Source organism: Electrona antarctica (genome assembly GCF_951216825.1).
Source record: "Electrona antarctica genome assembly, chromosome: 20".
Lineage (NCBI taxonomy): Eukaryota > Metazoa > Chordata > Actinopteri > Myctophiformes > Myctophidae > Electrona > Electrona antarctica.
The window spans coordinates 37,465,972-37,485,817 of NC_136801.1; the positions used below are offsets into that span (position 1 = coordinate 37,465,972).

The window sequence follows — 19,846 nt, forward strand, 5'->3', positions numbered from 1 at the left end:
AACCAAAATTTGGTTGGCAAATGCGGAAGTAGACGTTTTGAGACGGTCCTTCCGGGTGCTTCAAAACGCCACTGAGCAACTTCCACTGACATGAATAGCGGAGGGGGCGGAGCTTCGCGCCAGATCAGTCTCTATCCTTTTATATACTCTATGCCCCCCGACCCTCCCCCACCACCCCCCTCCCACCCACGCATGCATCCAACCATGCAAGTGCGTGGACACTTCCCTTCCACACGCACGCCTTATACTTCCAGAACTGCGTTACGTAAAGGGTAGTTATCCGGTACCTTTGTCTAGTGTCATCATTACGAGCACGCTGGGCTATTTTAAGAGGATAAACACAGTAGAAAGAAATGGGGGTGGGGAGGGTCTGACTGTCATGCCCGGATACAACCGACCGCAGTCGACACAACGAACGGCTCCATGACTGGCAGAGATTATAATTATAAACCCTGCAGTCTCTCCCGTCCCTTTCCTTATACATCTCGGGTTGGTGTAATATTGCTCACCAAATCGTTGCTCTGGAAGTCTGTAGTGCTCCATAGTTAACACATTTTGGGCGGGAACCCCTTTTGGTGTTAGCATTATGTTATGGTTTAGCTATTGAAAAATAGCAGATCTACAAGCTCATAGCGCGCCACCGAGTGGCGCGCTACGAGCTTGTAGGTCTGCTATTTTTGAAAAATCGAAGAACGACTGACATAGAAACATAGCTTTTTCAGAAAACTGTCAGGATGTAGAAGACATTTTTAGAATCTGATCTCAGGTCAGAATGGGATAATGTTAGGGATGGAACATGGCAGTGGTGGAAAGTAACTAAGGACATTCACTGAAGTACTGCACTTAGGTACAATTCCGAGGTATTTGTACTTTACTGGAGTATTTTCCGAATTTCAATCATTTTACTTCTACTCGCAGATCCAACATTTGTACTTTTACTCCACTACAATTAGTTGACAACTTTAGTTACTATCGCAGATTTTGAGTATTACTACAAGACATACATTAACCACTTCAGCCCTACCGTACTATATACATTTTGGAAAATAGCTGATGTGCCATTTAGAAAATATTCGTATAGATTTGAAAACTTGAAATGGCACATTCTGTATAATTACTGCTTTTAACTTTTTGTACATCCAGTACATTTTGATTCCAAATGCTTTTGTACTTTCACTCAACTATACATTTTGCATTCTGGACTTAGGGTTAGGGGCTCGACGTAAATGGCGCATTTCTACATTGGAGTATTGACTCTTGATTTGAGTTTGATTTTGATTTGGATCTCTTTTAGCCTTTCGGCTAATCTTCCAAGAGTCCAGAAATAAATTAAAACATTACAGAATACATTTATATTACATTACATAATAGTACATTGCATTTAAAAAATACATTTCAAATTGCACTGATGCTAAACGGCAACAGTGAGTCTAATATTACAGCGTAACAAAAATACCTATACCTCTAATCCTCAACTCATACAACCGCACACACACTCACACTCACACACACACACACACACACACACACACACACACACACACACGCACGCGCACACGCACACACACACACGCGCACACGCACACACACGCACAGAATATGCCTGCCCACAGACAGATACAGTTCATTCACCTATCTATAGTGGACTATGCACTCTTTTACTTCGGTAAAACACGCGAGTACTTGTTCCGACCCCTGTCGACGCGACGGCTCGATGACTGGCACAGATTGTAATTATGAACCCTGCAGTTCTTCTCCCTTCCATTTCCTCACATCTCCGCTCGTGTAACGCCGTTCTGTGCTCCGTAGTTAACCCATTCTGACCTGAGATCAGATTCTAAAAATGTCTTCTACATCCTTACAGTTTTCTGAAAAAGCTATGTTTCTATGTCAGTGCAGGTTCTTCGATTTTTCAAAAATAGCAGACCTACAAGCTCATAGCGCGCCACTCGGTGGCGTGCTATGAGCTTGTAGATCTGCTATTTTTCAATAGCTAAAGCATACCATAATGCTAACACCAAAAGGGGTTCCCGCCCCAAAATGGGTTAACCCATTTGAGGCCAGATTCTACAAAATGTCTTCTGAAAAACCTGTGTTTCAATGTGAGTGGTTCGCAAACTATTTCATGTCAAGGACCCCCTGCAGGATTATCTGTGTTTGGCCACGGACCCCCCAATCTCAAAATATGTTGTTCCAGGGACCCCTAGAAGCAAATATTTGAGTTAAAAAACGTTCACTGTGAAAGAATATAATTATATTCAAAGATTGAATATAGCAGATCTACGAGCTCGTATAGCGCGACACTCGGTGCTGCGCTACGAGCTTGTGGAGTACAGCACAGTGGAGTACAGTATACTATTCCAACTAGGTTGCCACAATTACGACATCCAAGCAACTTGGTATATAGAAACATTGCCACTTGCCATTCTTGCTTTTAGATGGAAATAAAAACAAGCAAAACAAACACGAGCTTGTAGATCTGCTATTTCTCAACAGCTAAAGTATAAAATAACGGTTAAAACGCTAAGCGACACGGATGCGTTCCCGTCGTAAATGTCTTAATGTGGTGGATGGAACATGGATGGTGAGATAAGATAGGGTCATGCGAAATGGAACTTTGATATTGTGATATTGTCTCACCGAGCACCGACGCTGTTGTTTGAAAAAGAGGAGACGTCGGAATGCGCCTGCGGTATAGAGATAGTTTTTATGTTTCACGTTATTGGTGTGTTGATAAAACACATGTATTACTGGTGGCCCCGCCAGCTCATAACCTGACTCCGCCAGATGGGGCAGCAGAGAGTACACTGGGTTCCCCCTCCTGCTCCCATCTGGGAACTCTCAGGCAGACTTGATGCCCGGCCACAAAACGGCCTGGCCAATCAGCAGCAGCTAGAAACTAGAAGCTGCTAGAAGCTGCTGCTGATTGGCCAGGCCGTTTTTTGGCCGGGCATCAAGTCTGCCTGAGAGTTCCCAGATGGGAGCAGGAGGGGGGAACCCAGTGTACTCTCTGCTGCCCCATCTGGCGGAGTCAGGTTAGCCAGCTCACTGCTTGGGAAACATTGGCCTATAGACGCACGCACGCACGCACGCACGCACGCACGCACGCACGCACGCACGCACGCACGCACGCACATGTGACACAATGCATTTGTACTACATTTCATGAATTATCCCTTAGGCTATAGCGCCGGGCACCGCATTAATTCAGTTATTTTGCATACCGAGTCTTAAAGCTGGAGTGCAGTGAATCTGTCATTCTGACAACAGTTTCACATCCTCCTCTGTGGAATGTTAATTTAACAATCCCAGCAAAGTCAAATCCTCAGGTTCAGGTCCTCAGTGCTTCATTCTTCTATTTAACCATAACCACATGAAGCGACACTTTGTGAGCTTGTTACCCTATTGGCCTGAATATAAGACTATGTATTATTATTTTTTCCCCAATGGAAATTTCCTAAAAAACGGGATCGTATTATAACTAGACTATTTCACATTCAATGTTCTTTTTCCACAAATGAGTCTTGAAAAATGGGGGTATAGCCTTATAATCAAAGTCGTCTTATATTCGGGAGAATACGGTATCTGCTTTTAATTTGTCAGCAAAGACATGAAAAATATAAAAATATAGACCCTCCATGGGGGCAGGGTACAACGCTTTTTTTTTTTTGTCTTTCTAATTATTTGTTCTGCTCAATTTTTTTTTTTTATTGTCATGATTTGTCAGGATCCGAGTTGGCTTTGTAGGTACTTCTTGAAACGTCTATGGGAAAAATGAATGGGAAATTCTCTTCCGGGGACCGCTCGTCATTCTGAAAGGGGCGAGGCTCTATCTCCCTCTCCACATTTCCTGTCAGTCTGCTGTATCTATCATTATACAACAGGTCGTTTCGAGGAAGCAATCTGATTGGTTGAAACGGCTTCTAGCCGTGGATCAAACCAGCACCATTCACCACTAATCAAAACAACGAATTCAGCTGCTCTGTTTTCCCAGAGCGCTAGCAAACTCGGTGGCTAGGCTAGCTAGTTTCTTGGGACATTTGTGGTCATAGTGACTACATCTGTCATTAAAAAAAAATATTTTTTCAGCGATTCTCTTAGTTTTAAGGGTAACTGTTGTATAATTGCAATATTACACGAGAGGGTGTGGTTTAACGTGATTATTGCCACTTCAGTGATGCTTGCGGAACTCAACTTCGTCTCGTTCCTTACCGCATCACTGTCGTGGCAATAATCACGTTAAACCACACCCTCTCGTGTAATATTGCTCAAATAAAAGACAGAAAAAGCTCCCCCCTCCCCCTAACAAAAAAACAGAATGCAATTGAGTAAAATGTACCTAGTTACTTCCCAACACTGCCCCAGTTGATGAACATGGACCCGGGTGTTGCGCTGTGTCCTCAGTGTTAACTCGGTGTACAGATCAATGCTGTTCAATGATTATGCACCGCACACAACACTATGCAAAGGTTAATTGAACACATGGTCTTATTATAGCCCCAGCTAGCTTGACGAATAAATCTTTTATTGATTCCTGTGGGGGGAAATCTACGTAGGTGTCAGAAGGAAACACAGGGTGGGTTGCAGGTGTAAGAGTAGAGAGATAAGAATACCATAACGAGGAAATAAATATCGTCGCTGTCGGGGAGAAACCTCCCATCTCCGTGTTTTAACCTTTTGTGTTAATTCATACATTTTAACCCATTTAGGCCTGACATCGAAATTAAAAAAACGTTCACGTGCCGCATTTTTACTATTTTTCAAAAATAGCAGACCTACAAGCCCATAGCGCGCCACTCGGTGGCGCGCTATGAGCTTGTAGATATGATATTTTTCAATAGCTAAAGTATAACATAATGCTTAGTTAAAACACCAAAAGGGGTTCCCGCCCAAAATGGGTTAACGCCCCGATTGATTGACTTGATTGAGTCACACAAAAGCATCAAAGGCAGCAGATCTACAAGCTCGAATCGTGGCATGAGGCGACGCGGTTTGAGCTTGTAGATCTGCTACCTTTGCATTATTCTTTTTTTTGCGGCTTTCGCCTTTATTTTATTTTTTTATAGAGGGACAGACAGTAGGCTGACAGGAAATGGGGGAGAGAGATGGGGGGGGAGTGACATGCAATAAAGGCCGTCGGGATCGGGAGTCGAACCCGCGGCACACTGCCAGACTTGGGCTACCGGCCAAGGTGCCTGGACCGCTGAGCCACGGCCCAGGCCGCATTATTATTTGTTTTATCCCAACAGAGACAATATTATAAATAGTCTCAAAGCGATAGTAGACATGATGCACACAGTCTGACTGAGGCGAAGACAGGGCAACCTGTGAGGCTGCTGAAACAATTGTACCCAGGCACAGTACAGTATGTTATGAATTATTATCATTCTCATAAACGATACATATGGTCGCAGTCCGTCGGATGGAAACCATGTATGTCCAAAATATTCATGAATGCATAGGCCTATAAAAAATAATCATAATAAAAATTAAAAAAAGATGGCTGACAGAAAATGGGGGAGAGAGAGACTGGGAGGGAGTGACATGAAGCAAAGCCCCGGATCCAGCCAGGATCAGGACTCAAACCCATGACGCGCTTGCAGCCTATAGAGGGTATGCGCATGTATGGCACATCGAGTGGCAAATCGAGTGGCAAAGCAACAGGCAAAGTGAGTTTAATATTGTTTAATGCAATCAGATTGGACTTTTCTGTTTGGATGTATGGGCTGTCAAGGCCAGAAAGTAGCTTTTTGCCACTCAGTAGGCGTTCTTGCATAACTTCCGGGTTTGATGATGATGTCACACGCATACCCTCTATAGGTGGACCACAGTGGGGGTCCACACATGGACTTCCTTGGTCCATAGCTGAACGTGCCAGAAACCGCAGCAGTAGGTCGGTAATCCAAGAGCAGGAGCAGAACGGTCCATATGGAGGTCATGCTTGGCGCTGGAGCCTGATGGCTGGCTGCTGGTACAAAGGACAGGGGGGGAGGGGAGAGTCTCCTCATGGCTGCCAGCACAGTGTCACTGCCCGGTGGAAACGTAATTATGACATGTTTGCTTCTTTTTGTTTTGTTTTAGGACACGTTCCAAGTCTTAAAACTTTTTGAATGAAACTCGTTATTGGGAGGGAAGCTGTCCTACAAATCAATTCACTTGTGAATGGGAGGGTTAACTGTTGTTTCACTGCAGAACAGAACGTTGCCCCCGTTTTTTTTTTTTTGTCAGGTGAAACCACCTGACTAATGAAAGCTCGTGAAAACTAGACGACCTGTTCTAGCCGCTACATACCAATTCCTACACGGGTTGTGCTTATAACCACGCCCCCGGGCAAGTTAAGTTTACTGAGGTTAAAGGACAACTTCAGTTTTTTTCAACCAAGGTTCATGTTTTAGGTTGTTATTAGAGAAAGTTAAAGATGAGTGTTAATTTATTTTCATTTGCTGCTTTCTTTCGTTTTAGGGATTTTAGCTGTTTTTGACAGGGGGGCGCGGGCATTCGAGCATGGGGCTAAATATGTATTTTAACCTAAAACATGAACCTTGGTTGAAAAAAACTAAAGTTGTCCTTTAAGGTTAGGGTTAGGTTTAGGAATAGTTTTACTGGGGTTAAGGGTTAGGTATAGTTTTACTGAGGTTAAGGTTAGGGTTACGTTTAGGCTGCCAATCACAGCGACTGGCCAATCACAGCGCGACGACTGCACAACCCGTGTAGGCTTTGGTATGTCGCGTTCAAGCCCTATAGTCATACTGACGGCCTATAGCCAGCCTGATTGGCTGCCTCGTCTGCATCCATGCGCACACACACCTCTGGGCAATGGGATGGGACAGCAAGCACTCCTGCTACAGGTGGAGCCAATGCTGCCTACTACAGCTATCCGGTCAGAGTCAGACGCAAGAATCACTCAGAACATATTTTATACAGTCGGGTCCGTCGCGACGAGTGGACAGTTTGAAAGTGTGGGCCCGACGTGCATTAAGCCATTAATGCAAGGCTGTGACACACAAACATAAACGTTACTAAAATATAAATAATTATTTCACCCGACTGTTTTTATACTGCAGACATCCGTAGAAACATGATATTAAAGGTATATTCAGTGATTTGACTTAATTCAAATATCACATATTTTTTCTTTTTTTTTGGATAATCCTCCCTACTATAGAGTGTGCTGACCATATAAGGAAATCCTCCCTGTCCCCAGTGAGCCCCTGGGGTCAAAAAACCCTAGTTTCAGTTTTGGTGGCGGGTGGCAAAACCTTCATCCAATCAGGATGAGAGGGGCCTTCCTCCAATCATGATCGAGTGGGGGCGGGCCTTGGTGCACATGCTGTTGGCCTGTTGCACTCCCCCCACTGTAGAGCGTGCATGTGCACATTTTGTTACCGGGGCGGACTGGGTGGTTTTCCAAATCACCCAAATCACTGAATGCTCCTTTAATGTGTTAATGTTAATAACGAGATAATGTATGACGTCAGGAGGAACTAGGCCAGAAATACCCCTATATACAGTAGATCCACTGACCTGCAGTGATGGGGAAGGTCACAGATGGTGCTAGGCGCGCGTGCGTGTGCGTGTGCGTGCGTTTTTTTCCCCACCTTCACAAGCTGCACTCCGTTAGTGAGAAAAGACTCACCATGAATCAAGCATGTGTTTTTTTGTATTTTCAACACCAAACTAGAATAGTGTGCCTTTTTTTAAAGCAAACACAGTGTTGTTGTTAAACATTGTTTAGCGTTCAAGGTTGCATTTATTGTTATTGTTTGGTACAGGTTCCCTCTGTGCTCTCAAGCTCAATGGGAATACAAATTTAGAAGCAATGATGGAAAGAAACCAATGTAACTTATTACTTCAAAGTAATAATATTGCCTTTTTCGCTCACCCGAAACCCACTGAACTCCAACAGCTGCGCATAGTCGCAATCTGTCGTCGGGCGGAAAACCTTGTATGTCCAAAATGATTTACTTTTCAGGAGAGAGATAAAATGAAAGAACCTCTGCTCCAATGGATCCCACGTAGTTATTATTTATAGTTATTAGTCACAAGCTATTAATACTTTCCCCGCCAGAATTCATTAACCCATTTTTGGCGGGAACCCCTTTTGGTGTTAGCATTATGTTATGCTTTAGCTATTGAAAAATAGCAGATCTACAAGCTCGTAGCGCGCCACCGAGTGGCGCGCTACGAGCTTGTAGGTCTGCTATTTTTGAAGAATCGAAGAACCACTGACATAGAGACATAGCTTTTTCAGAAAACTGTCAGGATGTAGAAGACATTTTTAGAATCAGATCCCACGTAGTTATTATTTAGTTACTTTCCCCGCCAGAATTCATTAATTAACTCACCAAGTGTTGCCAGGATTTTCCCCCGTTCAACCCTTATTTATTTTTTAACCCATTTAGACCTGAAGACGATTCTGTGAAGCTCAAAGCGCGCCACCGAGTGGCGCGCTATGAGCCTGTAGGTCTGCTATTTTTGAAAAATCGTGAAAATATTTATTTCAGAAAACTGGAGGATGCCCAGGCGGTGGCGTAACCGTCTGGGCACCCGACTGGTAATCCAGTCGCAGTGTGCCGCGGGTTCGACTCCCGAGCCCGACACGGCCTTTACTGCATGTCTTCCCCCATCTCTCTCCCGTTTCCTGTCAGCCTACTGTCTGTCCCTTCAAAAAAAACCAATAAAAGGCGTAAGCCGCAAAAAAATATCTTTAAAAAAAAAAAAAAAAAAAAAGAAAACTGGAGGATTTAGAAGATTTTTTTTAAATTTCGAGGTCAGGCCCAAATGGGTTAATATCAGCGGTGACAAAGTGACACGTCGAAAAAAGAAAACAAAGTGACGAGTCCAAGGCGGTCTCGTCTAAAAAATGACTAACGCTTCAGATGAACAACAGACAGCTACACCTACGCGCTGCTGCGGCAATTATGCCTTCGTCAAGGCAGCTGCGTAAGTCACACTATGGTGGAGGTATTGTTGCAGCAACGCGTGGGTGAAATGTACTCCTACATGCTGTTCTTGCCATGCATTAAGCCATTCTGGGCGGGAACCCCTTTTGGTGTTAGCATTATGTTATGCTTTAGCTATTGAAAAATAGCAGATCTACAAGTTCATAGCGCGCCACCGAGTGCCGCGCTATGAACTTGTAGGTCTGCTATTTTTTAATATATTCTTTCAGAGCGAACGTTTTTAACTCAAATCTTTGCTTCTGGGGGGGTTCCTGGAACTATTTTCAGATGGGGGCCGGTGGCCTATTACATATCATTTTTGGGGTCCTTGACATGAAATATTGAGAACCACTGATATAGAAACATGAGGTTTTTCAGAAAAAAATACATTTTAAAAATACTTTAAATTTCAAAGTCAGGCCTAAATGGGTTAAGCCATACAATTAACGAGTGGTGGAAAAAAGCACTCAAAGTGTTTTGCTTAAGTAAAACTATCCATACGTCATCGAAATGTACTAAAAGTAAAAGTACTCGTTATGCCGAATGTGCCATTTCAGGTTTCCGTGTGCTGTGAGGCCGCCGACTTGAACTCCATGGCCATCGTCTCGGATTATAGAAGCAGCGATGCCAGGTGCTATACAGTATGTCTACATAAAATGCTATCTGAATTGCATAAGGTGAGTAGGTGACAGAGAGAGAGAGAGAGAGGGAGGGAGGGTGAATCTACAAAGGACCCGCTTCCTTTGTCTCAGCATCTATCTCGTCCTCCTCCCGCGGGGGACGTGGGAGGAGTTCGCTCACCCCAACCCGCTGAACTCCCAACAGTAGTTGCGTGTCGTCGCATGCTGTCGTCGGGGAGGAAACCTCAAACCTTGTACAGTTGGGTGCCACCGATATTGTCCCTTATCATTTGACCCATTTAGGCCTGACCTCAAAATTAAAAAAAAATCCTTCCAAATCCTCCAGTTTTCTGAAATAAATATTTTCACGATTTTTCAAAAATAGCAGACCTACAAGCTCGTAGCGCGCCACTCGGTGGCGCGCTATGAGCTTGTAGATCTGCTATTTTTCAATAGCTAAATTATAACAATGTTTAAAACACCAAAAGGGGTTCCCGCCCAAAATGGGTTAACTGTCCTTTTGCGCAGATCACGCAAACCTCAGCAAAAAGAAAAGGACAATATCGATGGCCTCCAACTGTATGTCCAAAACGATTACTTTTCAGGACAGAGATACGATGAAAGATCCTCCGTTTCCGATGGATCCCGCGGTTATTCTTTAGACACGAGCTGTAAATACTTTGCAATGGTTCACAGTATGCATGAAACAAACACACAACAGACACACTTAGCTCGGAGGTGCTGAGCTTCTGAGCTTATGCAGATTGGCTACGTTTGGCTGCTTTTGTTTGTGAAAGTGTTGCGTGATGAATTAGGGCATTTTTGTTTTAGTTGAAGCACCGACAGGCCTCGGTTTTCGACGGTCGGCATGACTGCCCCGTCCGCCGTTCCTAAGCCTGCCAGCTCTGCGTTTGGTTGGCGACATTAGTTTCGCAAGCTGGTCTTGCACCATTTCTTGCTACTCACAGGGAAGGCCGCGTGAAGGCTGTCATCTTCTCGCATTCATCCGTGAATTCAAAAACACAACCGATGCATAATATGCAGGTCTCCGTTGGGTGGGTAAACCTCACTGTGTTCAAAACTGTTACTTTTTACAGGATTCAAATTCATAAAAACGGCGAAAGCAGCAGATCTCTAAGCTCAGAGCGACAAGCTTCGAGCTTGTAGATCTGCTATACCTTTGGTGCGTTTGTGTGACGCTGTAAAGAATGAGCAAGTAGGGCGTTCATTTACGAGAAAAATGCAAAGACCCCTTTTCCCAATGGGAACCGGTTCAGTTCTTTTCCCATTGGGAACCGGTTCAGTTCTTTTCCCATTGGGAACCGGTTCAGTTCTTTTCCCATTGGGAACCGGTTCAGTTATTTTCCCAATGGGAACCGGTTCAGTTATTTTCCCATTGGGAACCGGTTCAGTTCTTTTCCCAATGGGAACCGGTTCAGTTATTTTCCCATTGGGAACCGGTTCAGTTATTTTCCCATTGGGAACCGGTTCAGTTATTTTCCCATTGGGAACCGGTTCAGTTCTTTTCCCAATGGGAACCGGTTCAGTTCTTTTTGGTTCTTAGTCCATGAGCCACGTCAGCTCCAAAATTGGAACGTTAATTATAAATTGAGTGGGCTAAACTGTACCTACTGAACTATTAAATAGTTTATAGGATCAATATAAGTAAATTAAAGGGGAATTTCTTCCTAACCCTTTTTTTTTTACAAAAGTAAGTGGATAATATGTATATTGACCCAAAAAAATATATTAAAAAATAAAGATATAGAGCGCTGGTCCTTTAAGAAAAGCGTAGGAGGGGTCTAACGCCAGCACACGTAGACCAGGAAGGGTGCAGCAACAACACTTCATGGACTAACCTGTCACATCATCTAGATCAGATGTAAACAAAACACTAAAACCAATTGCGCGGTTGAATAGGAGTTCTAGCGTTTGACCCACAAACGGTAAATCCGCTAATTCCTTATGAAACGCTCTGCATGGTTTTTTTGGGGGGGGGTTTTCAATGACGAATGGATACGCGTCTTCATATACGGTAAGAAAACAGCTTGTGCGAAACTCCCCTTTAATATAATGATAACCATTCCACATTAGTAGCTTTTTCATATTTTCAATTTTTTCACATTTTCTTATATAGTGCCTCATTTTCATATTTAAAAATTTAAAATGTGTAATACAACACAGCATTGTCTGTGTAAGTAATCAACTGGGGAAGTTTCATGGTGGTAATCTAATATAGGTATGGTTTTGCCCACTCAATTCATAATTAACGTTCCCATTGTGGAGCTCTGGCTCATGGACTAAGAACCAAAAATAACTGAACCGGTGGAAAAGGGGTCACAAAGTTAGAATAATATGGAGACAAGAAGTTTTCTACCTGATGCTGGGATTTTAGCCTCAGCACAAAACCACCACAGAGACAGAGACAGAGACAGAGACAGAGACAGAGAGAGAGGGAGAGGGAGAGGGAGAGGGAGGGAGAGAGAGAGAGAGAGAGAGAGAGAGAGAGAGAGAGAGAGAGAGAGAGAGAGAGAGAGAGAGAGAGAGAGAGACAGAGAGAGAGAGAGAGAGAGAGAGACAGAGAGAGAGAGAGAGAGAGAGAGAGAGAGAGACAGAGACAGACAGAGACAGAGAGAGAGACACACAGAGAGAGACACAGAGACAGAGAGAGAGACACAGAGACAGAGAGAGAGAGAGAGAGACAGAGACAGAGAGAGACAGACGCACCAAAGAGCCTCACGTGGGATTGAACCTGGGCCAGCTAGAGGAAGCACTATAGCATTATATGTATGCGTTGCGTGCTCTTATGCCCTATTTATGCTATTGTGTGAGAGTGTCGTGTTCCAAAAATAGCACACGACGCGTTGCTTCTGAGAGGTGTTGTGACCCTATCTGCTATCCTCCTCGCTGCTTTGCAGCCGTTTTCTTGTTTTATTCACTCATATTTCGCATTTACAAATTTCAGCTGAGACAGTATATTTGAAATTTAAATATTATATTTGCAAATGGTTTAGTGGCGTTCCGTAAATAAAAATAGCATCTCTCATAGCAAAATGTCTTCTAGGCTACAAGTATAATACCAATAATGAAAGTCAATAATGTAAGTAGCTATTCTTAATAATAAATATAATTTGTGATATACTGTAGTGTAGCTGTAGCAGTGACTGGGACAACAGGAAGAAAAACAACGCCGAGGGACAGCTGTGTACGTAAACATGCGTGAGCAACTGAGCATGCTTGCAGTCCGCGACTGGTTGCACTGCTCCGGCCCTCATGAAGTCACATTCCGTCCAATGCGGCCCCCGCCCCAAAATTAGTTCGACATCCCTGCATGACAGTACATATCCCGGTATATGTGGGACACATATTTTCTTGTATGAAAATGATGTGAATCATATCGCCGGACAAAAACATTGCATGTCCTCCAGACTATAAGCCACTTCAAGCCTCATGTCCTCCAGACTATAAGCCACTTCAAGCCTGCTTTGGGCCAAAGTATAAAAAATATGGCACTCGTTCATGAATAAAACAGAAGCAAAGTGAGGACATTGTCCTGCTCACTCCGTCAACAACAGCACGCAGGTGTTTTGAACAGACAACACCACCTGTTGTATAACCGCAACAAATAACCGGCTCTGTGCAGAACTTAACCCATTTTTACCTGAGAGCAGATTCTAAAAATGTCTGTTTGAAAATTAAATAGCAGACCTAATAGATCTGCTATTTTTCAATAGCTAAAGCATAACATAAAGCTAACACCAAAAGGGGGTCCCGCCCAAAATGGGTTAAGCCAGGGATTCTCAACCCGTGGGTCGCGACCCCTCGGGGGGTCGCCAAATTATTTTGGGGGGTCCCCAAATTATTAAAAAAGAAAAAACTGAATGGCTGGAAAGTGGAAATGAAGAGTTTACATATAGTACACAAAGTACATGCATACACCTTCCCTATTTATTGATGGTGTATTGTCTCTATTATTAAGCTTATTGTAGCAGTCAATTTATATTGGGGGTCGGGAGGGGGCGGGGCGGGGTCCCGAGACATTGCCAAAGCATTTCTGGGGGTCCCCGGCCAAAAACGTTGAGAACCCCTGGGTTAAGCAGTGGTGAAAAGTAACTAAGTATATTTACGTAAGTGCTGTAGCCTACAATTTAGAGGTATTTGTACTGTACTTGAGTATTTTTGATTTCTAGTAGGGCTACCTTTACTTCTATTCCACTACATCTCAGAGGCAAACATTATACGTTTACTCCACTACATTTATTTGAAAACTTTAGTTACTAGTTACTTTGTAGATTTGGATTAGCCTATTATTACAAAACATACATCAACCACTCAGCCCTATATGATGGATTGCATTTTTATAGCGCTTTTCTATGCACTGCAAGGTGTCGCGATGCAATGCATTGTGAGCTTGTAGATCTGCTATTTTCAAAAGATTTGCATGCATTTTGAACTTGTGAAATGGGGTATTCTGCATACTTTACTCAAGTAAATTTTGATTGCAGTACTTGTACTTGAAACAAAGTAGTTCTACATTGCAGTATTGATACTTTTACTTAAGTAAAAACTTTTAGTACTTTTTCCGCCACTGAAATCAGTTAACTGTCACCCGCTCCCTGTCTGAAAGGACCTTTAGTGTTGATTTTGACAGCAAATTTTGATTTAGTCAGTCTTTTGTTCACATTTTCATTTAGTTTTAGTCACATTTCAGTCATCTGAAATGTTTAATGTTAGTCTAGTTTTAGTCGATTAAATATAATATGATTTTAGTCGACTAAAATGTATTTTGGCAGGCCTTGATGGCGTCGTAATGGCTGATTTTACATTTGTTGGTTGCACGCTGAAAATAGCCGATCTACAAGCTCACAACACGTCTCAGTGTGACGCATTGTGACGTTGTGGATCTGATATTTTCAGAGCGCAACCAAGCATGAAATCTCTTCTGCACTAGTCCCTCCCCAACATTTTAGCCTAGTTTGTATTTGTTTATCAAATCAAAATTATCAATATATTTAGTCTCAAGTTTTAGTCACCATACATTCGTTTTAATTTAAATGCAGTTTACGAACAAAATAATCGTCATAGTTTTAGTTGACGGACAAATCAACGCTAGCAGAACTGTACAGTCCCCGTTTTCAGAAGGCGGCACACCTGTTTCTCAGCAGGTTTGAACTGGAAGCACACATCACGACACCTTCACAGTTCACACTGCCGTAGCCGATCAAACGGAGCCGCGTGAAAGAACATTAACTGGAACAGGGAACAGCTGTGTGCCAGCCTCCTTCTGAAAACTGAGACATATATGGTAAAGCATGGAAATCATGTATTATCGTCTCTGTCGGATCGAAACATTGTACGTCCAAAAAAGGACCACAAAATGAATATGTAATCTGAAAATATTTAGTGACAGGAACCCCCCCCCCCCCCATGCTGTACAATATCTGTGTTGTTAAGATGGTTAAAAAATATGTTTTCAACCATTGTGAGCTTGTGGGTGTGCTATTTTCAAAAGGAAAAATTCAAACCTAGTCGCTTCTTGTTGGTCTTGTTTTCATATACCATGACCACTTATTATTCTTGCCAAATCTGGGAACTCTGCCCACAAGCTACAGACCTATCTCAAAGTTGTATCCAAGTGGTCAGCAGATAATCTTTATGTGAGTCTTGAGAGTAACGTACGTAGCAGCGCGGTGAATCCATTTGAGGAAGCCCTTTGGCGTGTTGTCAAGAAGTGACTCTCATCTTTCTATTGCAGTGTTCAGCAGAGCTTATCAATACATGTGCACTCCCTATTAATCCTCATTCTGAGGGCAACTGTGTTACTTACATCCACACCATGGTTGAGAGCCATGGTTGAGAGGCTGTGCTTGTTCTAATAAAGGGGAGGCGTCCAAAGGCGTCCTGTGGCACTGAGTGAGTTTAACACAACGTGCGCTTCTCCTCTAGGCCAGAAGGTGGCGCCAGTGCCAGAGAAATCCGCGTTATAAGCTTACAAGACATCCGCCCGCCCCGGAAATGATAGCCGTCCACATTTGAGCCACATTCTCATTCCAGGCTGTGTCGCTGTGCGGTGCATTCACTTTCTTAACGTGATCAAAGTTTAGACGTTTATAAGGTCTTAAAGATCGGAGTTTGTCTCATTTTGACAAATTTTGAGAAAAATGACTATTAACACTCCCATCGCCCAGTACAAAGTTCTTTGTCCTTTCTATTAGTAACGCCCGACGCTCAGGATGAAGTATTGTCCTAAAGACGAAGTTTATTGATACGAGAACGGATCGCCTGGCTGTATAGCCCAGGCGTGCCTGCTGGGCTCTCCTCGGTGATGCGCAAGAGTGAGACGTCATCAAAAAACTTTTTTAATTGCTGGATTAAATTAAATTAAAGAAAGACGAGTTCCCTCGTTTTGGCACAGGCGGGTCGTGGAGAGAAGAACGAGGTCCCGCGTTCTTGGCATACATTCGGTTAACTGTGCATAATATGGGTGGGACCAGACTAGAGCCTTCTATTGGAGAGTTGCGTCAAAGAGGGGGCAGAAACAGTGACGGTAAAGTGGTTCGTGTAACTTCCAGGGGAAGTTCAGATGCTGGAAGCCCCGCTAGACTCACTCTGACTAAGGCCCAGACCGCACCAATGATTCTCAACTCCTTGCAACCAAATGGTTGCGAGTTGTTGCATGCAGTTGAATGCAACCATTATCCCCACTGTTTTGTTGCAAGGAGTTGTGACTATGGTAGGGCATTCACTTCTAGTAATTTTTACTAGTTGACTAGTTGCCTAGTTTACTAGTCGACTAGTTGTTATTGCGAACGCAGTGATTGCGAACGCAGTGAGCATTTACTATGAGACCCAGCAGATCATGTCTGTCTGTCTGTCTGTGTGTGTGTCACGCTGTAACACCACCCGCCCACCACCAGAGGGCGCAGCTGTATCACACACAAAAAAACACACACACATGCACGCACACACACACACACACGCGCACACACACACAAAAAACTTAACTTAAAAAAACTTAACTTAAAAAAAAAACTTAAAAAGGAAAAACTTTCAAAAAAACTTAACTTAAAAAAAAACACACACGCACGCACACATACACACACTAAAAAAATAACTTAAAAAAACATTTAATTTAAAAAAAACCTAACTTAAAAAAAACCTTAAAAAGTACGTAATTTATTCTAATTGTTGTTATTGCAATTTACGAGCTGCGTTCGCTTCCCGCGTTTGCGCGTCTTACTTGTGTAAAGAAAGAAAACTGTGTTTATAACTATAATCTACCTGATCTTGAGGCCTACAAAATCGGGGGGAAAAAAAGAAACATCAACTAGTCAACTAGTACCAACAAGGTCGACTAGTGGATTTACTAGTCGACTAGTTGCTTAATGCAACTAGACCTATACGGTAGTTGCATTGGTGTGGTTTGGGCCTTAGGTTGTGACCAGGCTTTTCTATTCACAGATGAGTAAGGCTGAGAACGATGCTAACTTTATCAAATTGTTTTCTTTTTTGATTAACGGGACCATAATTTACTAAATGCATGATTGATGATAATTGAAAAAGATTTAAAAAAAAAATTAAATAAACTTGTGAAAACAGAAGTATTTATAATAATGCTATTGCAATAAAATCAAGTCCGGCCAAAACCTTCAAATGTGTTCACTCCAAAGGGGTGTATTTGGGGCGGCAGTGGCTCAGGGGTATAGAGCGGTGGCTTGGGAAACGCAAGGTTCTTTTCACTATTTTTTAAATTGGATTTTCTGTATTATTGTAGTTTGAGTTTGTTTTGTAAACACAAAATGCAGGCCGGCCGTGAGGTTGCCAGTTCCATCCCGGGCTCCCCCAGAGTTAGTGTCGAAGGGTCCTTGAGCTCCCGATGTGCAGGTTGGTGCTCTGGATGGTTTCCTCCACCATCGGTGTATGAATGTGTGTGTGTGTGAATGGGTGAATGCACAATCTAAAACGCCTTGGATAAAAGCGCTACATAAATGCCCCATTTACCATTCATTTGCTTCTAGAGCTTGTAGGATGGGAAACAGCGACATCTGCCAGGCCACCAATGGGAACAGCAGGCAATTGTGTTCCTCTGTGTGAGCTTCCGAGTTCAAGAGCTCTCCCTTTTGCTGCCGGGCTGTAACTCAGGCTATAGGGTTTTAAATGTTTAATATGCCATGTTGCCGAGCCGTATGTCATCATCAGGGCTGACAAAATCGTGGGCGCATGGTTTTCCAACTTGACATGTGTGTGACATAAATGGCCATCACTGGGTCACACAGATTCTAGACTGGGTCACACAGATTAGGGCATTCACTTCTAGTCATTTTTACTAGTTGACTAGTTGCCTAGTTTACTAGTCGACTAGTCGACTAGTTGTTTAACTACCTATTATGTAAAAAATAAAATAAATATATTTTTTAATAAATATTTGTACATTGAAAAACTGTGTACATGGTGACTATAACTATAATCTACCTGATCTTGAGGCCTACAAAATCGGGGAAAAAATAAAAAATAATTAACTTTTTTTTCTTTTTTTTTTCTTATCAACTAGTCAACTAGTACCAACAAGGTTGACTAGTGGATTTACTAGTCGACTAGTAAACTAGTCGACTAGTTGCTTAATGCCCTAGGTCACACAGGTCAGTTTAGCAGAATGTTTACCCGTCGTGACATGTACGAGGGGATGAATCGAACAGGTCCCTTTCGCGAGCAAAAAAAAAAAAAAGAAAAAACTTGAATGAAATGGCCTCGTCCGCCCTATAAGCAAACGCACACCGTCAATGTTGTTTTCGGTTCTGCTCCAGTTCGGTCTTATCTCTCACTCTCAATCCCACTGATGTAGTGTATTTTTGCACCTCCCGCTGCGACACGCGTGAAGGCGTTGGCAGGCTGACTGCAAGACGTCCCAGACTAAAATTACGCCGAAACGTATGCGGCGCAGCAACGAGGGACGCCGTCCAAGAGCGACGCCCGCGGCATGCAGAGGCGATAGAGCGAGACTTAGCACCATTCAAATCGGTTTGAGTGTAATTTGCAGCTTCCAGGCTCCCCTCTGCCCGCCATGCCAGCAACGCTCAGGGCTCTCAAATGTTGAGTCTCAGCGGTTTGCAAACGTATGCCTCACGCGTGCAGCGAGGAGAGGGTTTGAGGGGTAAGATAGCAAGGAGATGCACACACACACACACACACGCAGGCAGGCAGGCAGGCACACACACACACGCATTCACGCATGTTGAGGCTGACATCAGCCTGTTGGCTGGCTACCCAGAGTGGGCGTCACTGGATATACATAGAACGAGGGGCAGAGAGAGAGAGAGAGAGAGAGAGAGAAAATCATGGATGAAAAGTGGAAAATATGCAATGGATGCTAGAAAAACAAATGGGAGAGAGCGAGAGAGAGAGAGAGGAATGGATGGAACGGGAATATAGTGAACAAGCGAGGAGAACTAGTAAGACAGATAATAGATAATATTCAAAGAGAGAAGGGAAGGAAAGAAGGTGTCTTCTCGAGAAAAATAGGCTATACACAGTGAAATTAAATCAGACATTTCCTAAAAGGGAAACTGTGATAACTACAGAACTATTTGACGGAATCCATAGAGCCACGGATGGGGGTGGCTGTGGTGGACACGCTGCCTTGGATTGACAGCTCAAAGGCAACGAATCACACGCAGCGACAGTCTCTCCACTTAATATTCCTCAAACCACGCACGCACGCACGCACGCATGCACACGCACACGCACACGCACACACACCATCAATAACGGCATGGAATTGTGGACAAAATCTTATCCCACGGCAACAACATATTCTTCAGTTTTGGTCCATAAGTCTAAATCTCATATGGTGGTCCATGGCGCAAATAATGCCGAATAAATAACAGACACTTGATATGAATAGAAAAGGGTTGAAAAGCACCGACTTAACCCATTCTTGGCGGGAACCCCTTTTGGTGTTAGCATTATGTTATGCTTTAGCTATTGGAAAATAGCAGACCTACAAGCTCATAGCACGCCACCGAGTGGCGCGCTATGAGCTTGTAGGTCTGCTATTTTTGAAAAATCGAAGAACCACTGACATAGAAACATAGCTTTTCAGAAAACTGTCAGGATGTAGAAGACATTTTTAGAATCTGATCTCAGGTCAAAATGGGTTAAAACAACACGGGGAAACACGTATACTGTACATACTGTAGCTCATAGAAACCAGCCCTGTATGTATACAGATGTGCCCTGTGAGAACTTCACGTGTCCTGCCGTTGGCAATTCAGCAGATTGTCAGTG

General features: G+C 43.3%; 1 protein-coding gene across 5 annotated transcripts in view; it reads right to left on the reverse strand.

Moving 5' to 3' along the window:
• plppr5b (phospholipid phosphatase related 5b) overlaps positions 1 to 19,846 on the reverse strand; it is a gene marked incomplete at its 5' end in the record, with an annotated part of 206,257 nt that overhangs the window by 105,294 nt on the left and 81,117 nt on the right. The gene's annotated exons all lie outside the window — the stretch shown is intronic.